Source organism: Silene latifolia, chromosome 3 (genome assembly GCF_048544455.1).
Source record: "Silene latifolia isolate original U9 population chromosome 3, ASM4854445v1, whole genome shotgun sequence".
Taxonomy (NCBI): Eukaryota; Viridiplantae; Streptophyta; class Magnoliopsida; order Caryophyllales; family Caryophyllaceae; genus Silene; species Silene latifolia.
Genome location: NC_133528.1, coordinates 96,711,754 through 96,723,450, shown reverse-complemented (window position 1 = coordinate 96,723,450; position 11,697 = coordinate 96,711,754). Strand labels below are relative to the sequence as shown.

The following is an 11,697-nucleotide window of genomic DNA, read 5'->3' as shown; positions in this document are numbered from 1 at the left end:
AAGTGTTTATGATGCAATTTTTGAGTATGGGTGTTACACAAATGACAATTGACAATTGACAATTGAGATTGCGCATGGTTTCTGACAAAACCATAATCAAAACACATTAGGATGGTTAAGATACCATTGTGGCTATGTTACTTAAGAAATAGATTTTCTAGAATCGTTCTAGGCAACAAAGAACAATGAGAGATATTTACAACGGAAATTGAGTACACTTGCAATCATGGGATGTGCAAGAAAGATGAGTCCCGCACACTGTGAAAACAGTGGGAGCTATTCTAAGGCTAGAAGGCGTATGTCTTGATTGGATCTCGACACGTACTCAGAAAGTTTTGTAATGCAAATGTATACATTACAAAGGAAAACAAGTATGTAGTAAGGTTGAGTAAGGTACAAGAAGTTGATAAAACCTACTAACCAAAGCCTTCTCATAGGCTTAACATGATGAGTCATGTCATTTCAATTAAATTGAGATGAACAACTACATTCAAGATCAAACTGGATTATAGAATATGAAGTAGTAATCAGGCATTGACTATTCATATGTGATAATCGCATTTGTCGTTCGAGTTTTACTTTAAAACTCTTTTATTATACTTTGTTACATCCAAACGGGTTGTAGAGACAACATTGAACCCCGTTAAAGTGAACACGGATTAGCATGGTATTCGCCCATAGTCACTTGTATGAGGTGACGTCTCAAAGTGACTAGACTGTGATGCGATTGATGGCAATTTCAAGTGCCATAGAGTCATGTGAGATGACTAGTCGATCACATAGGCAGACTGTTAGGAACACTTTGTCGGGCAGTGACCGCTTATAGAGTTCTGGCAAATTTATATAGCCTGGTCGTGGCGAGAGCTACTATAGTATTCTAATGAGTCGATTATTTTGACTAAAGACTGTTCGCCTAAGGTGGCACAGTTTCAGATTAACTTTGATTTGTGTTACTACGACCTTCGTAAATGGGGTCAAATGGGCATATTTTGGGTTATGATGGCTGTGGCTAGTCGAAGGGAATAAGTGCGATAGGAATTGTCCACCCCTTTGTCAGGGTTAAAACAATATCTCAGGGCCACTCGAGGAGTAATGAGCTGGAAATGCGTGGCCACGCTCGGAAGGTATCTATGATAGATAAATCCGGTCAATCAGTTATTCTCCAGATCGAGGAAACCACTCTCGATATGATCACTTGCAAGTACGACCCGAAAGACACCTTGCATTGAGTGGGAGATAGTAATAGGACAAGAGAATTGGTGACGCACACTTGTCGAGGACAAGTGGGAGATTGTTGGAATATATGTCCTCCGACAATAATGCGATCACAATTGTCGATCATATTGATCACATATTTAAATCTCATTACAAGAATACGGAAGGGATGATACATTATATATATAGTCAACTGGTTCACACATATCGGTAATGATTGGCTGGCTAGAGTTTGACATTACTGTCGTGCGACGGTGGTGATCAGTTGATCCCTTAAGGTCACACCCAAAGGACGATTCCCTTAATTGAAAAGGTTAATTAATTGTATGCCGATATAGATTAATTAATTCCTTAAAATTGAACAAATTAGTATTATAAGAGAGAGAAAATGGCATCTTATTATAATGTGATTAAATAAGATTTTATTTAGTAATTTAAGAAGTTATATTACTAAAATTAATCGGTGTTTGCGAAACACGCGAAATGAGAATGATAAGTTAGTTATAATTACAAGATGTTGTGAATTATACTAACTAGTAATTAAATGACCATTTTTATGTGAAAGTAATTTTAAATTACTAGTCAATTTGTTAAATGTGATTTATTTAATTTGTAAATGATATTTAATTTTTTAAATATGCATTTTCAATTAAAACATGACATAAGAAATGTCACATGTCACATGACATACAATTGTACAATTGACAAAAATAAAATGGACTCCATATTACACACATAAACCGAAATTGGTGGGCATTGTGAGATGTTTTGTCTTTTTCCATTTGTCTTATTCATTTGTCCAATATGCATGATAGTGAAATGACTATGGACAAAGGCTTACACATTTGTCTTGTGAAGATGAAAAGAAAAATAATTATGGTCTATACACCATAAGAGGCCACCGGTTTTTGTGAGCCAAGATAGAGAGGATGTTTCCTCAATTTTTATCATTCTCTTTTGTTTTTCCATAAAACTACTTTCTCTCTCTTGTTCATCATAAAATCAAGTTTGATGAATCTAATTTGTACAAATCAAATACTAATAATACTTGTAGTAGTATATGAGCATTAGTAATCAATTTTAAGGTAAACCACATTACAAATATCTAGTACATGTTAGTTTGTGGGATTAAGGGATAGTCTTGGGTGCTACTAATTGGAGGACTTCTATTTTGAAGTCATGAATGTTCATACATTATTGGAAAGCTCAAGAACTAACAAGAAGGAGATCTTGTTGGTGCCCATTTGACCGAAATTTAGATGGTGAGAAATTGATTTTCTTATCTCTTCTTATTTAGTTTGCATGCATAAGATTTGTAATTAATTTTATGACTAAATTAATTTGAAACATATATGAATATGTTAAATAATGAGATATAGATTTCCAACAGTTGTTTTTCCATGTGATCGACTTTCTCCATCCTTTCTGTTGATTCGAGCAAGTTTCTGTGATTAATGCGGTAGGGTTGAAGTGATCAACTTGAAGTATCATGGTAATGATCTCATCCTACGCGGCTCTAACAAATCGACCTTCCCCAAACAGTAACCTAACAGCTTGTTCGTCTAAACAAGGTGCTTGATGAGTTTTGATGATAGGAACCGTTTCTGTGGGAATAAAGTAGCAATCGTGAAAGATCTCGATTCCAGCCAGTTGCTTTCTTATATAGTGCCAAGGCTCGGGAAACCCATGGAAGAGTTCTTGGCTTCCCTCCCTAAAGAAGTATCCATTTAAGGTAGGGAGGTAGGGTCGCATTTGGATTCCCACGTTCTTGCGGTTTTGGAATTAAGTGAGGATTTCTAGGGCTTCCTCCTTGGTGGGTTTATATCCTAGTCCTAGTGGTATCCTTTGTGAATTGCCTTCTTTGTAGGGTCCAAAGGTGTTTCTTCGGATAGGATTCAAAGGCATTCCCGGGAAGTATCCCTAAGATTTGAGTATGTGGTTGACCACTAAATTGGACTAAGGATTGAAGTACAAGGGTGCCAACTCGCTTTCTATGATGCTTATGCTATGAATGCCCCCAAGTTCATGTACTAGATCCACGAGTACTTGGTTACTTGATCTCTTTTATATTACCGCTTTGATGGGTGACGAAGTGATCGTCACCACTTTACAATCTAGTGGGATCTTGATTTTCTGGTGGAGGGTGGATGTTACTGCTTTGGAAGCGTGAATCCAAAGGTCTTCCCAGAAGTATATTAAAGGATGCTTCAATGTCCACTATTTGGAAGTTAACCTTTCGTTTAATCGGCCCTGTAGCTATGGTAAGGTTAACTAGTCCTACCACTTTTCGTCATGTACCATCATATGCGCGAACACCTTGGTTGGTAGGGGTCCAATCTAACTCTTTCATGCCTAATTTGTATGCCGGTTTTAATGGTATGACGTTGACTGGCGAGCCATCATCTACCAAAGTCATTGGCACATTCTTCTTCAAGGAAATGACAGTGATGTAAAGAGCCAAGTTGTGATTAGCGCCAAAAGGTGGTAAATCTTCATCCGAGAAAGTAACAGGATTACTTAGCTTAGGTGACTCTTGGAAGACCAAGTTGACCACGTCATCGGGTGTGGAGTTATGTGCCACATTTAGTTTGGCCAAGGCTTGCAGTAAAGCTTGGCGATGTGGGAACGAGCTTGCAACTAGTTGCAAGACTGAAAGATCGGCCTTTGTCTTCTGTAGTTGCTTTAGCAAATGGTCAGTAGAGGTATCTTCGTTATCATTTGGCGTGACAACGTTGGTATTAGTGATTGGACCATTGGCTATGGGCCCATTTTGAGAAATATTTTGGTATGGACGCCCTGAACGAGTAAGATGGTCCACATCTTGATCCTCACTGTTTTGGACTATTTCCTCACTGACTTTAACTAAGTAGTGTTCAGTGAGGTATTCATCCTCATCATTGTCGGCCCATACTCCATTGACAGTAGCAAGTTCTCTCAATCTCATGATTTCGGCCTCAAATTAGATAATTTGGTCGATTAGTTCATCAACCACGGCTATTACTTATTGCATTGTAGCATTTCGAGAGAGATTTAGTGGCGTACGTTCTTTGTGTATTGCACTTGGATCACGTAAGGTTGCCACTACGCTTTCTAATTCTAAGACTTGCCTATTCACACTCTTTGCTCATGCTATAAAGTCGGTGATGGTAGGGGAAATGGTAGAGTAGTTCCCTTCTTCTTCTATTGCATAGACCTCATCTTCGACTGGAGAAATGAGGTGAGAACAATATAAGGTAGATTCTTCACTTGTAATCATCATAACTCCAAGAGGATTCTGAGTATTGTTAGGTTTACGTCCAGGCGGTATTGGTAGGCGACCGTCTTCAATCATGTATTGAAGCACATGTTTTAGCTTGTAACATTTTTCTGTATCATGTCCCTTACCTCTATGATATTCGCAGTACGAATTCTCGTCCCAGGATTTGGATTTCTTTTCTGGTTCAGGTGTAGGGCCTATGGGTTGAAGCTTACCCTGTTTCATCAGTCTCTTCAGAGCATGGGAGTAGGTATCCCCAATATTTGTGAACTTTCTTTGTGGGATACTCTTCTTTGATGGTTCGAGAGCCCTTTACGGATGTCATCTTCGATCCTTGTTCCTAGTACGGTTAAGTTCATGAAGGTCTTAATGTTTTGGTATCTCAAATGATTTGCATAAATGGGCTTTAAATTGTCCGCGAATTTTTCAACGAGGGTAACTTCATCTGGACGCTCGACAAGTTGGGTACTAGTCTTCCTCCACCTACTTAGGAAGTCGGTGAAGCCTTCTTTATCGTTTTGGGTAAGAACCTCTCACTACAACAAATCCCTTGTGTTCTCGATGCTTTTTAAGGCTATTTTCGACGCTTAAAAGCGTCGCCATTTTATTTCTCGACGCTTTTAAAAGCGTGGTTTTTCGGGGCGTTAGGATTTTTTGACGCTTTTTAGCGTCAAACTTATCGACGCTTTTTTGTGTCAAGATCAGCGTGACGCTTTTTAGCGTCAGAGTTTCTCTACACTTATTTGCGTCAAAAATTCTAATTTCGACGCTTTTTTCCGTCCTTAAACAAATTCACTACAACTAATTTTCGTCTCTACGATTAAATTAAATCATATAGATTACTAGACAACATCATAAAGAGCGTATAAAGACAACAATAATTTGACTTGAATATATTCAAAAGAAAATTTTATATCATAAAATTGCATTATCAAAAGTACATACATTTAACATTCAAAAGTATTTAATTATTTCATCCGAACAATAGAAATCGGACAAATATCCCTATTACTGTTTTTAGGGAAAAATAATAAATTGTCCCCAAAAGATTAAATCCTTGCCAAAAGGTGCGACTAATCTCCTCGCAAAAGTGAATCCGAGATTTGCTCCTTTCATCTGAATGCACCGCCACCAAAATTATTTGTTGAGTCTGATATCTATATGCAAGAAAACCAAATATCATCAAAAAGTCAAGTAGGAAGTTGAGCTACTAATTAATAACTAAAAGATTATCAAATCACAACATTGCTGAAGAAACCATAAAAGAAGAGCTATGATTTATACTCCCTACCCTGCAAACAAAAATACATCAATGGCACTGTTTAGTCAAGAGAAGGCATCCACATGCAAGAATTCTAGTAGTACCTACAAAAAAACTCATTAGTGTCGGTCAGTGAGAGTCGGGACTTGAACATCAAAGTACAAATCGTGAAACTCACTTCTAGACTTGTGGAAGCATAATTTGGGAGCCTTTCCATCAAATTGGAGAACTGACTTGATAACTATTGGCTTAAAAACACGCGTTTTAGAAGGACCACATTTAGCAAGTATTCCCTCCATTCCAATCGATTGTTTAAATTTTTCAAAATTCTCCATGCATATTTTGGAAAATGTAAACACTTGGTTGGAACTTGGAATAGATCGAGCAGTAATTAACAACGCAGATAGACATGTTACTTTAAGAGGAGACTACATCGAGCAAACTGAGTAGGCATAAGTCACCAAGAGGAAACAAAATCATTATCCCCAACGAGAATAGAGTGACATTTTTAGACTGTAATAAGTCGCATAAAAGGTCAAAGAGAATAAAAAGAAATCCTAGCCAATACCAGCTCATATTTTTCGAGTCAAACAAACAATAAGTGTAAAATACAGCTCATTGAACTCTACACCATAACAAATAATCTATGATGGTTGCTTACAATAGACAGAAAAATATATCATTAGATTGACCACAATTGATGAGTAAAGCACCCTTGCAGACTGCTAAAGTTTAAAGAGCAGAAATGAAGACAGAAGGATAACTGACCTAGTGTCGCATCCGCCTCAGAAATTATTCATTTCAGTAAAATTTTGTATAATAAACTCGACTGCGTCCGTGACAGTATCAACATCTCTGCAGAATCACGAACATGGGTGTTATACACGTAAAACACCAACTTAAAGCATTAATATTCTCCATTAGTTAAAAACACCTCATTTGCATCTAGTACCCAAACACGTTAAACCTATACTACAGTAACCAAATTTATAATAAAGGACAAGGAAAATAAATGATTATTACCAGAGTATTATAAACACCCTTAAACTGCTAGAAGACTCAATGCACCTTTAAGACACATATATCAACCAAGTCGCCAACCAAAACTGTTGTTAACTTCTAAAATACAACTTTAGTGGTAAGCTCCATGATTTCATTCCAAAAAGAAAATGATAAGGAATGAGGAACTAGAAATAGCTCGTGTATCATTGAATTCACATGGATAATAGCATTCACATCTTTTACCCTCTACAATGCTTAAAAATAATCACTTACAAGATAATGAAAAGTTTCTCAAAACTAAGCAGAAAATAATTCAGTTACAATATCAGATATATACAAACAATCCTGCAAAATATCTAAAGAAAACATTGGGTTTGGTTATATCGATAAAAAAATCATACTCCGTAAATTATAAGTTTGACTCCATTTCATGTAGCAAGTTCCGAATGTCAAACCTTGAAGAATATTCAACAATAGAGTAGTGAAGTTTGATAAATATTGCACTAACACAAAATAGTCAAAACTACAAGGGAAGCAATTAATGGACAAAAAACAAAATAAGGGGAAGAAACTAACGATCATTAACCTATACAATAAGAAATGGTCAAACAAACCACTAGCTAGTGCTACAACACAAATAGGAAACTCAAAATAAAGACAAATTCTTGTTTAAGATAGATGTATTGATCTTAAGCTTAAGACGGGTCAAACATTATGAATTAGACGGAAGCCAAATACATATGGAAAAGATAATGAATTGTCTTTCATGCTCAAGTGGGAGGAAATATGACCCGTTTTAATGTTAAGACGGATACCTGTCTCAAGAGAGACTAACTAATATAAATTCTAAAATTTTCTTATAAACAATACATAAGAGGGAAGGGTAAAAGACAACACATAGCACAATCTAGTGCCTTTTTCATTATGGTAAAAGCTAGCATACTGCATTACACATAGAAGTATAGTACATAAATTATAAGCAAAAAATTAAACTCTTCCACTAAAGGTATTAATTTTAGACTACCAAATAGAAACATAAAGTGGTATGACTTACACATTTCATGGTTCACATCACAATTAGACAAAGTGGGAAAAATCAGAACCAAGCGGTATGATTAAGAGGTGATCCGCGCTTAAAAACTGCAGCATAGTTTCATATCAATGATCAATCTTGATCAACCATGTTATCGAAGCAGCCAACAACAAAACGAACTAAGTTTCTTTCAAATTTTTAGATATTAGAACCAAGCTAACACCCCTAATACTGTATCAAAACAGCTTTATATTATAGAAGAGTTTGAGGTGAAAGGAACAAAATAAACTAACCATGAGTAACTGATGCAAGTGACCACAATTAGGAGGTCAATCTTTTGCATTGAAGTTTTATTCTTTCAGCTCAAAAGTCTTCTTGTCACCCCTAGAAAAGGACAAAAAAAAAAGAAAACAGGACCAAGGACATCAATGATGTAGCACACAAAAACAATTAAGCGATTTGTCTTAGTTGATTCCAGGAGTTCTTATTCATAAATTGAAAATCAACTGATTTCATTGACAACTAACAACCGCATTATATGCAATACCAATCATATAGCAGTAAACACGTAACATTGTACTCAATACCAATCTTACATTTTTGTTTCTTTTCAGGATGATCAGTAAATATAAACTCACCAAAAGTTACTAAAAGATAGCTTTGTGTATCAATTTTAGACTAGTAAATAGAACATAAAGTGTTATGACTTACAAATTTTAAAGTTCACATCACAATTAGACAACCAACTTGATTAATAAATGTCAAGAGGAGAATGGAGGTCCTAATAGTGGAAACCGAGATGGGTCCTAAATGAGTTGACCTTTATATCACCAACGCCAAAAAACCAAAAACTAAACTAAGAAAAAGTTTACCAATCAATTCCCAAATTCGACGAAATTTGCAATTACCAATAAGTTCAAACACTCGTACAATGCATAGCCTGAAATTTAAACAAAATTAATGAACATTAGTTGCAGAAAACTCGAATAAATCCATGACACCAGTATGAAAAGATAAAAATGCAACATCATATGTAAATATATATGGAGTATTTCAGGCCGACATCATCTTATATTTAAAGTGTGTGGAAGACGAGGTTGAAAATTAACAAAGCATCACCAAAACACAACATATATACACATCATCATCCTATAAAACACTTGCTGAAGTAAAAGAATGGCGTAAGTGAAACGATCGAGTAGAGGAGAAGCCAACTAGCTATAAAACTGGAGATACAAACACACAACGATAGTAGAACGAAATGCGAATACCGAAACAACGTAGGGCAGAAAACTGAAGCAACGAAAGTCAGAAGATACAATCTCCGACCTAATTCCGCATGCGATCGAACAGCCCTAATTAAAGTTTGCATCTGCAATCAATTTTTGAATTTTGTATGATGATTTATTCAATTAAAGCAATAATATGAACTCTAAATCAAAAATTAAGTAGAAAGTACATACCCATAAAGATTTGTAATTGAGAAAGATGAACAATATGACGATTTGAATAGCACTTCAAAGAGATGAATAGTGGTTTTGATTAAATTAATTAGAACTTTTTATGGGACGCGAAATGTATTAGGTTTTGGGGAACTGAACAAATGAATTAGGTTTTGGGCACGAATCAAACCACTATAACAATTGAGGAGATTAAGGTGTGGCGGTTTGAATTTTTTGGGAATTGAAGAGCTCGAGGAATGAATTTTTTTTAGAGCGGAGCCATTTTTTTAATTAAAAATGATTATTATATTATTAAAATGTATATAGGGTGAAAATATGGGTCGACGCCTTTAAAAGCGTCGACCATAAAGCGTCGAGAAAGTAAGGGAGTAGTAGTAGTGTCTAAGGTGCGCATATTGACTTGGATCTCGGCATTATCCGCATATTGCTTAGCAAACTCGATCGCGGCATCATCCCAAGTGTCAATCTTCTTGTTCTCTAGAGAATAAAACCATTGTTTAGGAATGGTGTCGAGAGATGAAGGAAAGATCCTTAGGGACATCTCGGGTTTAATGCCTTTGATAGACATGTAATCTTTGAAAGCACGGATATGGTTCAAAGGGTTTTCATGTCTCTTGAATTTCGGGATATCCGTCATGTTGAAGTTGTTTGGCAATTTGGAGCTCACGGCCTCATACTTGTGATTAATTTCCCTATAGATATCATCCCCTTTGAGAAACATCAGTTGTTCCTCCAAGTATTGGAGTCGCTTCTCAGCTGCAGTCGGATCTATGGGAGGGTTGACCTCTTGTGCTCCCACAAAAGGTGGTGGATTTTCATGCGCGAAGTCATTCACAAAATCATGAAGTATTTCATTTTCTGCAGGAGGCAACCTAGTTTCTACAGCGACAATTCGGCCCTCGATCGTGTTAAGGCGATAATTCACTTGGTCTTGGCTAGTTTGGAGACAAGCGAGCGCGGCTAGGATTAGATCATTACCATTCGGTGGTTGTCCATTGACACTTGCGTGATTAGTTCCAGGCATCTTGAAAAACTGGATAAGAGATCGACGACGAATCAAAACACGATCGACCATTCTAGAACACTTACTCAAAGAAAAGGTTTGACTTGTGAAGTGGGAGTGTGCCACTTGTGTCAAGTGAGGTTTGAAGAAATGATAAGGTTTGGAAATGTTGGTCCTAGTCAATTATAGTGTAGTTGTAGGAGTGGACTCGAAGTGAGGTTTTAAAATGGGCTTTGAGGCCCGAATTTTGACTCAACAATTGGACAGAGTTTCGGCTAGTTTTGCGCTAATATTGGCCTATTTTTTCGAAAATTTGCATTTTAAAAGAGATATTTATTTTACAAAATTCATCATGGTTTCGTTTAGAAAATGATGATCACATATAGTACAAGCATTATAACGGGATGCTGAGTGCATTTAAAAGGGTTTTGGTTTAAAGGGTGGGTTGCCATACCGAACAATCAAACCTGGGGTCTGTGGAGAGGCTCGTACCAAACAGGAGTAAGGCCGATTCCTAGTCCATTTCCTCAAGTAGTGAAAGTCCTTGATACAAACAAGAGTAAGTACCATGGTATGGTTGACGTCAATCGCTATCCATCCTTAAGCCCAAATAAGAATTTGGACCGTCTAGACGGGACGATTGGTCGAATGGGTTGGGTTGGGCCTTAGGAAGGCCGAATAAACGGTCTAGGAAGACCGAGTTATGAAAACCAACAACTGTCTTGTATAAACTATTCCCTAACCTTGTTCAAGTTTCACCCTAGCTACACGTAAGTGTATTATTCCCCAGCGGAGTCGCCAAACTGTGGACGCGGGCCCACGGGGGTCGCTCGGGTAGAAAGCGAGCAAGCTTTGCAATTGTGGAGTCGCCACCAATTTATTGTGGAAAATTAGAAATCGTTCGAATACCTCATGCCATGTCAAGACACAAAGTAGTGACATGAACACCAAGAACTCGTTACCCTTAGCATTCTATGTCTAGAATGACTCTCGTGGACGCCAATGAACACGGATGTTCACATAGATCTGGAGTAAGAGGTGAGGGTACGTATTAGGAAGCTCTTTTGATCGAATACCTAATCCCGCCCGCCTCGATAGCGGCCTCTACTAATGACTAGGGAAGTTATTCATACTCGATATGTTGTCGATTATATGCATGCTATGCAACATCCATTAGATTAATCCTAGCATGTGATTTTAAACTAAGTCGGTAAACACGTAATTTAACAAGCATTAATGTCGAGGTAGAGATTTAGGCTAATTGCATGTGAGAGCATACAAACAATATGATAATAAAGAAAAGAATAGAAATACAATAAAGAAAATTACAATAATTACAATTGATTAATTGATCTACGTCGAAAATACATTTAAAACGGACGATTTGAGAAAAGAAAGAATAAAAAATTAACGAACAGATTATTAGTGATAATACGAATAATAGTTAATTAATACGTAATTACT

General features: G+C 36.7%; 1 long non-coding RNA gene across 1 annotated transcript; it reads right to left on the bottom strand.

Moving 5' to 3' along the window:
* Positions 1–5,355: 5,355 nt before the first annotated feature.
* LOC141646190 (uncharacterized) lies at positions 5,356–9,477 on the bottom strand. The gene is made up of 6 exons (XR_012545413.1): positions 9,231–9,477; positions 9,039–9,139; positions 8,640–8,707; positions 8,061–8,151; positions 6,501–6,587; positions 5,356–5,628 (listed from the first exon to the last, which is right to left on the bottom strand). It is a non-coding gene; the product is annotated as an uncharacterized LOC141646190 (long non-coding RNA).
* Between the last annotated feature and the right edge of the window lie 2,220 nt (positions 9,478–11,697).